The sequence below is a fragment of the Rosa chinensis genome, chromosome 5 (genome assembly GCF_002994745.2).
Source record: "Rosa chinensis cultivar Old Blush chromosome 5, RchiOBHm-V2, whole genome shotgun sequence".
NCBI lineage: Eukaryota > Viridiplantae > Streptophyta > Magnoliopsida > Rosales > Rosaceae > Rosa > Rosa chinensis.
In genome coordinates, this window is record NC_037092.1 from 33,089,657 (window position 1) to 33,101,673 (window position 12,017).

Consider the following 12,017-nt stretch of genomic DNA (forward strand, 5'->3'; position numbering starts at 1 on the left):
CTGAGATCATTCAATTTCTACTGTTGGAGGCTTCTCATCATTATAATTCAAACCCGCTATGTCTAAAATCAATGTTTAAAAGTTGCATGTCATACTTTATCACAATTGCTTTTCTTCCTATCTATTAATTTGCTAGTAGACAAATCAAATCACATTGTTAGAGCTCAGCCTTATTTAGTGTTGGATTGCATTTCCATTTTACATCTGCTTTTCAACATTGTATTGACCCTCTGTTTAATGGTTTATTTTATTTGCTATCTGGGAAAAAAGGCGTGCAAGAGTCGAACTTTCTCAAAGCAGAAACTTGGTCTTTTGTAGATATCTTAATGGATTGAAGCAGAATGCAGTTGGAATCTCTTTGTAAATGGTAACTACTCAACCTGTTGATAAAAACCTTGAACCTACATGAGCATATATATAAATATTAACAATTTGTATGCCGACCAAAGAAGTTGCATTTTTAATGGTCGATGTCCATAAAACATTCACATTACCATCTTTAACTGCAGCACACATATCTCTTCTGATGATTATGATAATCTTGAGTCCATATCTTGTAAGTTCAGAACAAAGCTATCAACCTGCACAGTTTTTTGAGCCAACAAGGACTATGGACTAATGCAATGGATACTAAATGTTTACATTCATTTTTTCAGTCACTTGGTATTATTCCTGACACAAAAGAAAACTTTAGATATTGCTGCTTGTTGCATAGTTAGTGTTGACGAATTTCTTTATTGTTTCACATTCAGACAACGAGTAAGTCAAACCCGTGAATTAAGCTGTGTTCTTTGATATTATTGTTTGTTCCAGTGTCCGTTTTGCTCTTCCACAAAAATTTATTGTGATTTTGGCGACCAAAGATCAGAAACCTCCAACCCTGCATTTTTATGTTGACCAATAGCTGGTCTCAATTTAAATCTAGCACTGAACAACATCACCATGACCAGATGCTGTTTAGATTCCTGTAAACCATTTCTCAATGTTACCTCACTTCTTTCAGATGGTACGAGCCATAATATTTCAAGCGTTGTCTTAAGTTCATGTATTTGAGACTTGAGGGTAAGTTCCTTTTATCAGATAACCCCAGAAGTTCATTCTGTTACTTCTAGATTGCCAATACCTTCTCTCCTTTCAGCTTAAATGGAGTTAACCATGGATTGATGTGCATGATTTGGTCCTGTAAACTTTGCATATATAACGACAAAGGTTTGTCATTACAAAACATTTCTGACTTCATGCAAATCTTGAGTTTTTGGCTAGTGTAGTGAAAACTGTAAAATACAAAATTAATAAATAAAGCCATAGGAAGATCTATTAGTACTTGTCAGCGAACTCTGTATACCGTAATGTGACTGTCGTATGAAGTTTGATAAATAAATTATTTTATCAACACCTGCAGTCATGCTGTTTATACTTGCATTCCTTTTGTCATTAATTGCAACTTCAATTGGTCAGTGGATAAAATCAGATCATCTTTTTACCACTGATGTTATATCAACATACATGGTTTGGAATCAATCGTGCTTCCTTTCAGATTTAAGTTCTGTCTTATTTCTGCCATTCAACATGATATGCACCTTTTTCTTGAAAGTTCAAATGTTTTGTTATGCTGTTTTTTCCTCTGATGCAGGGGAAGGGGAGGCCAAGAGTAGAACTCTTCAACTGTCAGGAACTTCTGTCTTCTGTAGATACTCTATTGCTGATGAGGCAGCCATTTCATGAAGCATGGATACGGCAGAAATTTGAGTATGGTGTATCGTATCCGTATCGGATACGGATACGGGTTCGATACGCGTTGGGTGCGTATCCGAGACCCTCCTGGCGTATCCTTGACCATGTAGTGTTTATTGACTATTTCGATACATCATGGATACGCTCTCCCATGATTTGGATACGTTTTCAGGGGTATTTTTTATATTTTGTTATCAACTGAAATGAAACCTAAAACACCACAGCCTTGCTGCTCTCTTCAGTTCTCTCTCTCTTAGGGCTGGGCGTCCGGACCCGAAAGACCGAGGGCCCGACCAGAACCGAGTGAAAAAGCCCGAATCGGTTCGGTTTTAGAATTATAATTTTCGGTTCGGTCTAAAGCCCGACCCGAATTGAAATTTTCGGTTCGGTCTCGGGTTCCATATTTTCAGGGCCCGAAAGCCCGAACCGATCCGAAAGTTTTCCTTACATAAGTTTTCCTTTCTCTTTTCTTTGCAGGATGACTTGTAAAATGTTCCAATGTACAACCTAGAAAGGTTCCCTTGTAGTTTCCATTAGGATAGTTATATTCTTGTGATACTTTACAATTTATATATTACAACACAGTGACACACCTTATATTAGGTTGCCAGAAAGAGACCCATCCAGGGGCCCCGTGGCTGCTGGTGGCCTTTGATTTTGTAGCTAAATGAAATCTTTATCTTGATCACATGTAACATATACAATGATGTGGTGTTGGGCATTAGAAAAGGAAAAAAAAAAGTTTCGTTTTTGTTTTTTGGTGGAAAACTGAAAATAAATGTTTGGGCCCGAAAAAGCCCGAAAACCGAACCGGCCCGAATGGGTTCGGTTTCTGTCGGTTTTCAGTTTACAAAAAGACCGAACCGGCCCGAACCGACATTTTCGGGTTCGGTCTCGGTCTCACTAATTTTCGGGCCCGGCCCGACCCGAGCCCAGCCCTACAGTCTCTCTCTTCGCGTCTCTCTTGCTTTGCTTCTTCGCGGCCAAGACTTGAAGGCTTGAACTCCAGATTGAAGGGCTGAACTCCTTGAAGATTGAAGGTCGATCTGTGCGGCTGTGCCTCTGTGGGTTACTTAAAGCCTTAAAGAGTTGAAGAATTAATTAAAGGTATGTTCACTGCCAGATGTTTGAATCACCTTATATCAATTGTGGGGCTGGTACCAATTGCGTGTTGAAGTAAAAAGACCAAGTCTTCAATTCTTTATAATGGTCAGTTTAGTTGTAAATATTAATTGAATTGTATGAATGATTATTATAATTGTTAGCAACCAGTCAACCACTTGTTTTAATTATAAGTGTTGGACTAGCCTCTTGTGTCCGATTCAATTATAATTGTTATATAAATTAGTTCTCGTATTTATTGTAATTCTTTTTTGTTTAGGAAGATGAGTGATGTAAATGCAATAGCAACAAATTCATGGAAGCGGATTCTATGCACCGTCAGTGTTTTTACACGTACGCATATGTGGCATTATTCTTCTTTAAATAATAACTCATATGTAATCTGAGCCATTCAACTCATCCAGCCGTCCAAATGGCACTAACATCTATACTAACGCCCGTTAACAGAATTGAAACCCAAAAAAGTTTGGTCAACATGGTAGAAACACATGAGATGGGTAAATATTCAAATTTTCTGATTAAACCAGGTATAATTTGGAAGTAGGAAAACCGCAGTATGCCGCTCTCGCAATCGAGCATGAGGTTTTCTGATTATGGGCTTAATCTGATCGGATCGCAAAGGAAAAGGGGAGGAGGGAATTGAGGATTTCGAGTCCTCATTCTCATCTCTACGGCTCCAATCCCCACCTCCTCCGCTGGCGTCTCGTCGGTCGGCACCGCTGCTTCCATTGCCGCCGGAAAATGAAAGGTCGGGCCTTCCTTCCCAAATGAGTTTAGGGCCGAAGCATCTATTTGAAAACTGAGGTATCTGAAGGAGGTCGAAGAAGAACGGAAGAATCGATCCATCACTAGAAGCAAATCTGGGATTAATTTCTAGATTTCTGGGTTCTGATTCCTAACTATAATATAAATAAAGAACCAGTAGACAGCTTAACACCGGCAATGCTTGGAACAGCGGCAAAGGCATAGCCGCATAGGGTTATGATAAGAGTTATGTGGGTTCGACCCCTGCCATTGTGTGTTTTTTTGCGGTTTTTTTTTTACTTTTTGTCTTTTCTTCATTACATCAATAATACTTAAAAAAAAAAAACTGTTCAAGGAAAACCTAATTTGTGTTTAGCCCAAACTCTAGGTTACTTGACCTAGTGGTAATAGGATTTAATTAGAAGGATCTAGAATCCTAATCAATGTAGAATTACTTTCCTTGTATGATTGAGATTCTATGCATTGTAATCCTCTATATAAAGAGGCCCCTATTATCAATGAGAATACACAGCAAATTCCTCTCAAATTCAGTTTCTCTACAACACGTTATCAGCACGAGCCCTAACCCTGAAACCCTAAATTCGTAGCCTTCAAATCCCAGAAACCTCAGCCGCCCAACTCGAAGATCTCAACTCCAGGAGTCCGAAACCGGCGGCCCCATCCCCAGAACCGGCCGGAAAACCACCGAACCGGCCACCGGAAGAAGCAAAAAGTTCCCCTGCCCGGTTCAAAGCCTTCCTCACCACCTCCTGCAGCCATACTTGACCTCCTGCAGAACCTCCAGCCCAGAAACCCGGAACCGGAATAACCTTCACCGGAACTGGCCTAGAATCATCCAAACCGGCCACCAGAAAAGGTTGAAACCGAACCGGCAGAGAGAGAAGAAAAAAAAAAAGGAGGAGGAGCCCAAGCCGCAGCCAGATGCCCAGCAGCCTGAAGCCCAACAACCGGACCCGGCTGACGTCATCCTTGCGTCATCCGCATCCACGTCCGCTGCCACGTCAACCTCCAGTCAGCTGCCACGTCAACAATCTGGTCAACGCCGGTCAACCCTCCGGTCAACCACCGCCGGTGACTTTTCCGGCCACTTTTCCGACCACTTTCCGGTCAGCTACAGTAACTCCGGCAGCTACAGTGAAATTCCGGCAACCACTTTTCCGGCATCTTTTTAAGGTAAACTTTTCTAAAAGTTCCCGTTTTTGTTAAGTTTTTCAATTTCTTCTTCTTTTCTCGGGGACTTCCAAAATCCCTTCTCCTACCCCCCTTTCTCTACATAGGGGAGATCAAAAAGCCGAACTGTGGGGGTTCGTGCTCACTCCAAGCTTGGAGCTTGTAGAGTCCTCCAAACTTAGAGTTTGTTGAGAAGAAAACGATCGACCACATATATCGTTGTTTCGATCTAATCCAAAACCCCTCTTGGAATCGGATTTTCTTGGAAGCGACTACGCTCAGAAAATTCCTAATTTCTTGGAAGCGACTACGCTCAGAAATTTGATAGTTTTTCGTGGTAGCCTTTTCGCTCCGAAACTAACCCTAATCTTGTGTTGTTTTTCAGGATGAGTTACCTGAACAAGTTGAACTTTGTTCCACTCGAGACAACTGGCGCTGGATACCATAGGTAGGTCCGAGATGTGCGCCAACATCTTAAGGCTGATGGACTTCTGGGAGCCATCCAAGAGCCTGGTCAGAACGTGCTCTCCATTGAGCAAGCTACTGCTTTCGAAGCAAAACAAGCTAAAGCCATAATTCTCATGACAAGGCACATGAATGACGCGCTCCAAAATGAATACCTCAATGAGGAAGACCCAAGAAAGCTATGGGTAGAACTTGAGCAGCGATTTGGCAACGTTCGTGACTCCCTGTTTCCTGATTTAGAAGTGCGATGGCATAGCCTCCGCTTTTGTGATTTCAAGTCTGTGCTTGATTATAACTCGGAAGCCCTTCGTATCAAGTCTCTGATGGAGTTTTGTGGCCAAGCCATAACTGATACGATGTTGATCGAGAAGACTCTCTCTACCTTCCCCGTCTCTGCACTGATGATTTCAAAGAATTATCGGATTGATGTAAATGCAGGATGTATCACAAGGTTTCATGAGCTCATTGGAGCCATGAACGTAGCTGAAAAGCACGATAATATCCTTGTGAAGAACTATAATGCTAGACCCGTGGGAACTAAGCCTATTCTGGAGTCTAACTATAGTCGCGCCCTCAATGGAAGATGCAAGGAGCGAAACCCTAAGGATAGGGACAATTCTGGACATTCTGGTCCATATGTTCGCCCTAAAGAGGAAGGAAATCGCCAAGAGAGGCGTGCACGGAACCGTGGAGGTCAACGTGTGAAGAGAGAGAGAGGCGGAGCCTCCGACTATGGTGGTAACGCCACCAAGAGGATAGGTCGTCCAAATCGCGCCCCAATGGCGCCTCGATCAAGGGAGCCTGACCATAATGATGTTTGTTTTCGATGTGGATCAACTGAACATTGGGCCAAAACATGTACCGCACCCCAGAATGTTGCAAACGCATACAAGACGTATCGTGAAGCAAGGGAAGTGAATTACATGGCACAAGAAGATCAAGATGGCGATCTAGATCTAAGGGTGGAAGACTACAAGGATCAAGACCAAGAAATTGGCGATTTTGATTAAGTCTTTTTATTTTCCAAGAGATGTAGGTGATTGCCATATTACTTTTTATTGGATTAGATTTTCTTTGATTATAGAAACAATGATGTACTCCGTTGACTTATGAATAAAATTTCGAGTGCTTTTCATTATGACTCAATTTTGATTATGAGCATATGACTTTATGACTACGATGGCTAGGCCATCAATATTAATTCAAGGACATGGAATAGCCCAAGTTCCACTTACCAAATGGCACCTTGATTACAGTTGTCACAGAAACTCTCTACGCTCTTAGGGCAAATAGTACCCTATGAATAGCCAACGAATTTCATGCGAAAATGCATGTGGAGAACGGAGATGAGTTCCTTTGCATTACCTCTAATGATTGCGAACAAAGACGCATCTTAGAGAAGTTTATGTGTCTCTCTAGTGGACTTTATGTCACTATTCGAGCTATTAAATCCAATAAAGTTATGAGAGAAGATCTCTTGGATTTAGACACATATTGGCTTTGTCATGACAGGATAGATCATCCTAGTCATGATATGATGATCCGTCTACAAAAGACTTCACATGGACATCATTTCTTTCGAGCGAAACGAAGCATGAATCACAAGTTGATTTCTAGACTAAGTGTGACCGACGCTGCTGCCTAGGGCACCGCCTCCGTCCACCACCAGCCTAGGGCTGGCGTAGTCCTTATCCATGACTCCATGGATGGCGTCCATCATGGTGATGGCGCCCTAGGTGATGCTGCAATCACCAACTTGCTTCAAAATAGCGTTTCAGACGCTCAGGCCTAACCAAAATTCTCATTGGTTGCTTCTAAAACCTCTCGCTCGTTTTACTAAAGCCTGTTCCTTAGGGAAATTAGGACTGAGACCGTCCTATGCAAAGGATATGATATTACTCATTCTGTTCTTACAAAGAATCCGTAGGGATTTTGTGGATTGATTCAACCAACTTGCGGACGTTTAAATATCTCATGATGTTGGTTGACACGCAAACACACTGGTCACATGTTGTGCCATTGTCCACTTGTAATGCTGCTTATGCTACACTTCTAGCACATATCATACAACAACAGGCTCACTCCCCGAATCATCCTATTTAGTCAACTGGATTTGACTATGCTAGAGAGTTTACATCGAAGACTTTCGATGGTTATTGCATTGGGACTAATGTTGGACATTATATTCCCATGAACACACCCAAATGGTCTCACGGAAACGACTACGATGGTAGTCTGAACATTGGTAATGTGCACCAATCTTCTTACATCCGCTTGGGGTGATGCAATATCGCATGCAGCTATGCTAATTCGTCTACGACCTAATGCCACTCAATGTACCTCTGCGTTACAGCTAGTGACTGGGTACACGTCTTTTGTACTTACGCACATTTGAGTGAACCATTTTTGTGCCAATTGCGCCGCCACAGTGCTCTATGATGGGTCCTTACAGACGAATGGGCAACTACGTTGGATTTGAGACTCCAACAATCGTCCGCCACTTAATGCCCTTGCAAGGCAATCTCTTTACCGCTAGATTAGCGGGTTGTCACTTTGATGAGACGGTCTTCCCGTCGTTCGGGGGAGATAAGAACACAGATGTTCAACAGGAACGACAGGAATTGTCGTGGCCTGTCCCCACTATGTCTCATCTCGATCCCTGTTAAAGTGACGAGATCACACAAATATGCTGCAAACAAACCTGCAAGGAAGGACGTCCCTACGAGAGGACGTAGCGCCACCGCACACGGAGGTGGGTATGGCGCCAACGCCAAAGAGAGTGGCACTCTGGTGTTACAGGCCATGCCCCAGCTAGGATGCGTGGGAGGCCCGTGGGTTCGAAGGATACTTTGGCACATTCCAATCCTTTGATCATCAAGACTCAAAATTCGTCTCATGAGAATCTTCCGGGTTATGGTTATCGTTGGGGGACGCCTCAACGTCAGAACCTATTCCTGAGAATATAGAGCTCTATGAAAATTACACTAGTGTACATGAGACGTGGGATAGAAACTCCATCATAATTGATGATGTAGTTGTGCATTTCGTTGCGTATGAGTTTGTTGAGTCAGATGACATCGAACCACACTCCGTTGATGAATGAATGCCAACGTAGAGAGTTTTTGGCCTAAATGGAAAGATGCGATCCAGGTTAAGATGAATTCTCTAACGAAGAGGAAGGTTTTCGAGCTAGAGATGCCAACACCTCCTAACATAAAACCTGTTGACTAATGGGTCTTCGTTAGAAAGCGTAGTGAGAAAAAGAGATGGTAATCTCGCCTTATGGTGCAAGGCTTCTCACAAAACGCCCTGGAATCGACTATGATGAGACATATTCTCTCGTAATGGATGTCATTGCATTCCACTACCCTGTCAGTTTGGTAGTTTCCGAATAACTGAACATGCAACTTACAAATATGGTCACTTACGTATCTCTATAGGGATCTAGATACGGAATATACATGAAGGTTCATGGCGAACTTCATTTACCCAAGTCAAGTGGCTCTAGACCATGAAGCGCGTTTACAAAGAGGTTGAAATGCTCACTAAAGTGACTACTTGATTGGGAAGGGATATGCCCACGCGTTTCTATGACAAGTTTCGGATTCTATCGCGGTTCATGTTGGACATGATCTTCATTAGAAGCCCTTAAAGAGTTAAGGGAAACCGCTGAACACTTGAAATCCGATTTTGAGATGAAGGATTATGGGAGGACACGATTATGTCTCGGTTTAAGAACTTGAGCATCGTGTCGATAGATGCTTAGGCATTTTGACAAGGTCAAGCTTTCAAGCACCCCCATGATCGTCTGTAGTCTTGATCCTAAAAAGGATCCTCTTCGTTCGAAGGATGATGACGAAGATGCGCTAGGGGCAGAAATGCCCTAGTTAAGTACAATAGGCGCATTATTGTACCTAGCTCAATGCACAAGATCGGACATCTCATTTACCATGGACTTGTTAGCTAGATATAACTCTGCGCCAACGCGACGCCATTGGATTAGTGTAAAAGATATCTTTCGATACTTGAGATGTATGAATGATATGGGCTTGTTCTATCCCTATAAAGAGATGATGGATTTGGACCCATCACACACCAGAAACGCCGCCAACACTGGCCTGCGTTCTCTATCCCCATCCCAAAACGACATGTGTTTTGGAACGTTTTGCTGATGTTGGGTATCTCTCTGACCCACACAAAGGTCATTCCCAATTCGGTCAAGTGTTCACCATGGGAAAAGACCGTGACATCTTGGAGGTCTACAGAATAGACCCTAGTCGTTGTGGTTTGAAGTCTACCACAGATTAGCCTACAAGCATTTAGGATAATGCTGCTTGTTTTGAACAAATAAGGCAAGGCTACATCAAAAGCGATAACACCAAGCATAATCAGCAACAACAGACTCTCCTCGAGATTAAAGTGAACTAGGTTCAATCTGAGGACAGTGAGGCAGACTTGTTTACTAAGTCATTGCCCAAATCCACGTTCGAGAAACATGTGGCAAGAATTGGCTTGCGGAAATTATCTGAACTCCTATGATCGTAGTCATCAGGGGGAGGCGCAGACATCAGGGGGAGATGTCTACATGTTCACCTCGAATCGTGATAGGTGTGTTGTGCTCTTTTTCCCCTTCGACCGAGGTTATTTTTGTCCCATTGGGTTTTTGTTACTCGGCAAGATTTTTAACGAGACAACGAGAGAAGCCCCGCGTTTGGGCAACACAAGGGGGAGTGTTCAAGGAAAACCTAATTTGTGTTTAGCCCAAACTCTAGGTTACTTGACCTAGTGGTAATATGATTTAATTAGAAGGATCTAGAATCCTAATCAATGTAGAATTACTTTCCTTGTATGATTGAGATTTATGCATTGTAATCCTCTATATAAAGAGGCCCCTATTATCAATGAGAATACACAGCAAATTTCTCTCAAATTCAGTTTCTCTACAACAAAAACAAAATTAGCACATATTTTGGTTATAGAAGGTTGAAGAAAATATCTTCGTAGACATTTTATTTAATTTTGAATATCATTTTCGCTCGTTTTATAATAGGTTTTTGTTAATAAATTACATTATTTATGTTAAATATTATTTTTTATTTTAATCTATACAATTAATTTTTTTTAAGGGAATTTATACTATTATTAAAAGAAGAGGGTTTAGGGTGCGGCTATTGCCACCCTACTATTTTCTTAGTTCACCCTACAAACATTTGAATTATTGAAAGACTATATTACCCAGTGCAAAATGACTAATAAGTACACTAATTTTCTAAAATCCAAATATGTAAGAAAAAAATAAATATATAAGTAATTAGTTAAATACAAAGACTACTTAATTTCTCATTGAATAACATTAAGAGTGTTTCTATTGAGACCTCCAAATCTGCTCAATTGACCTCACTCTATTATGAATTATTAAATTACATATATAACCTACTATAAAATGACTAATAAGGACAATAATTATACCAAAAAAATATTATATTTATTTTATGTAAACTTTCCAGTTCAATAATATTAGATTGTATTCTTTATTATTTCCCATATCTATTTTCATTTTTCAATTCGCTACATACTCATTAAAGCATTTATTTAATAAGAATTAAAAATATGATTAAGATAATGTGACATAAAAATGTATGATATATTGATATATATGTTGAACACATATTGGTGAGGGAAAACAAAATAAATCCTATTATAATTTATGACCTGAATATAAGTCTATCCATTATATTTGCAACAACAACAAAAAAGTAGCAGTTATAAAAAAAAATATATATTTTAATAATTAATCATGAGGTACAAAAAGTAGAGAAAATAAATAAAGATTAAGAAAAAATGATTTCTTCAGTGTCTTTAACAGCTAAAATAGAAAGAAAGAAAGAAAAACCCACAGAATAGTTCATGTTATTTTCTTATTGATTAGAAATTAATTTTAAAAATAAATACCTTGTGTGTTGATTTATTTTATTTTATTGGAAAAGCGATTTATGCATGTTGTTTGATTAAGGTATGTATATGTAGTTAAGATTTATAGAGTAATTAAATCATTTAAATGACTAAGTTTTTTATTGTAAAGATAATAATTTATTTATGAGTAAGGTTATTTGAGGAACTTTAGTGAGGTTTAGTGAGTAAATTTAGTATTTAAAAATTTGATAGGAGGTGTAAAAAGCATAGAGGTCAAGTGAGTAAATTTGGAGGTTCCAATAGAAAAACTCTAACATTAATCTTTATCTTCTCAACCCAAATTTGAATTTATTACTATTTTTCTTTTCTTTTTGTTGCCTCCTCATCGTTAATTCGTTATTCAATTCAAAAAACCATTACCTTTAACTTCATCAAAATCTTTGCAATATTCTTTATGAACGCCGAAAGTAAAAATTTAAAACACGAAGAAAAAAATCAATCTCTTCTTCATTGATCATAGTTGTAAATTTACTAATCTTTTTACATAGATTGAAATAGAGGACATTAAAATTCCGCATAAAAAAAAAATAAAAAAAGAACATTGAAATCGAAAGAAATTTTTTTTTAAATGGCAGTAAATTAGATTGTGATTTTATTAGGAAACTTTAATAAATTTTAATTTTTTTATGAGGATAAATTAAATGAGAGATTTTTGTTAAAAATATTTATTTTCTAATTGGATATGTCATATAAGGATATTCTTGGAAAGAGAAATATGTTAAATAAGTAAATTTAATAATTGAAATTAAAATGTAGGGTGTAATGAGTAAGTATGGTGAACAGAGAAA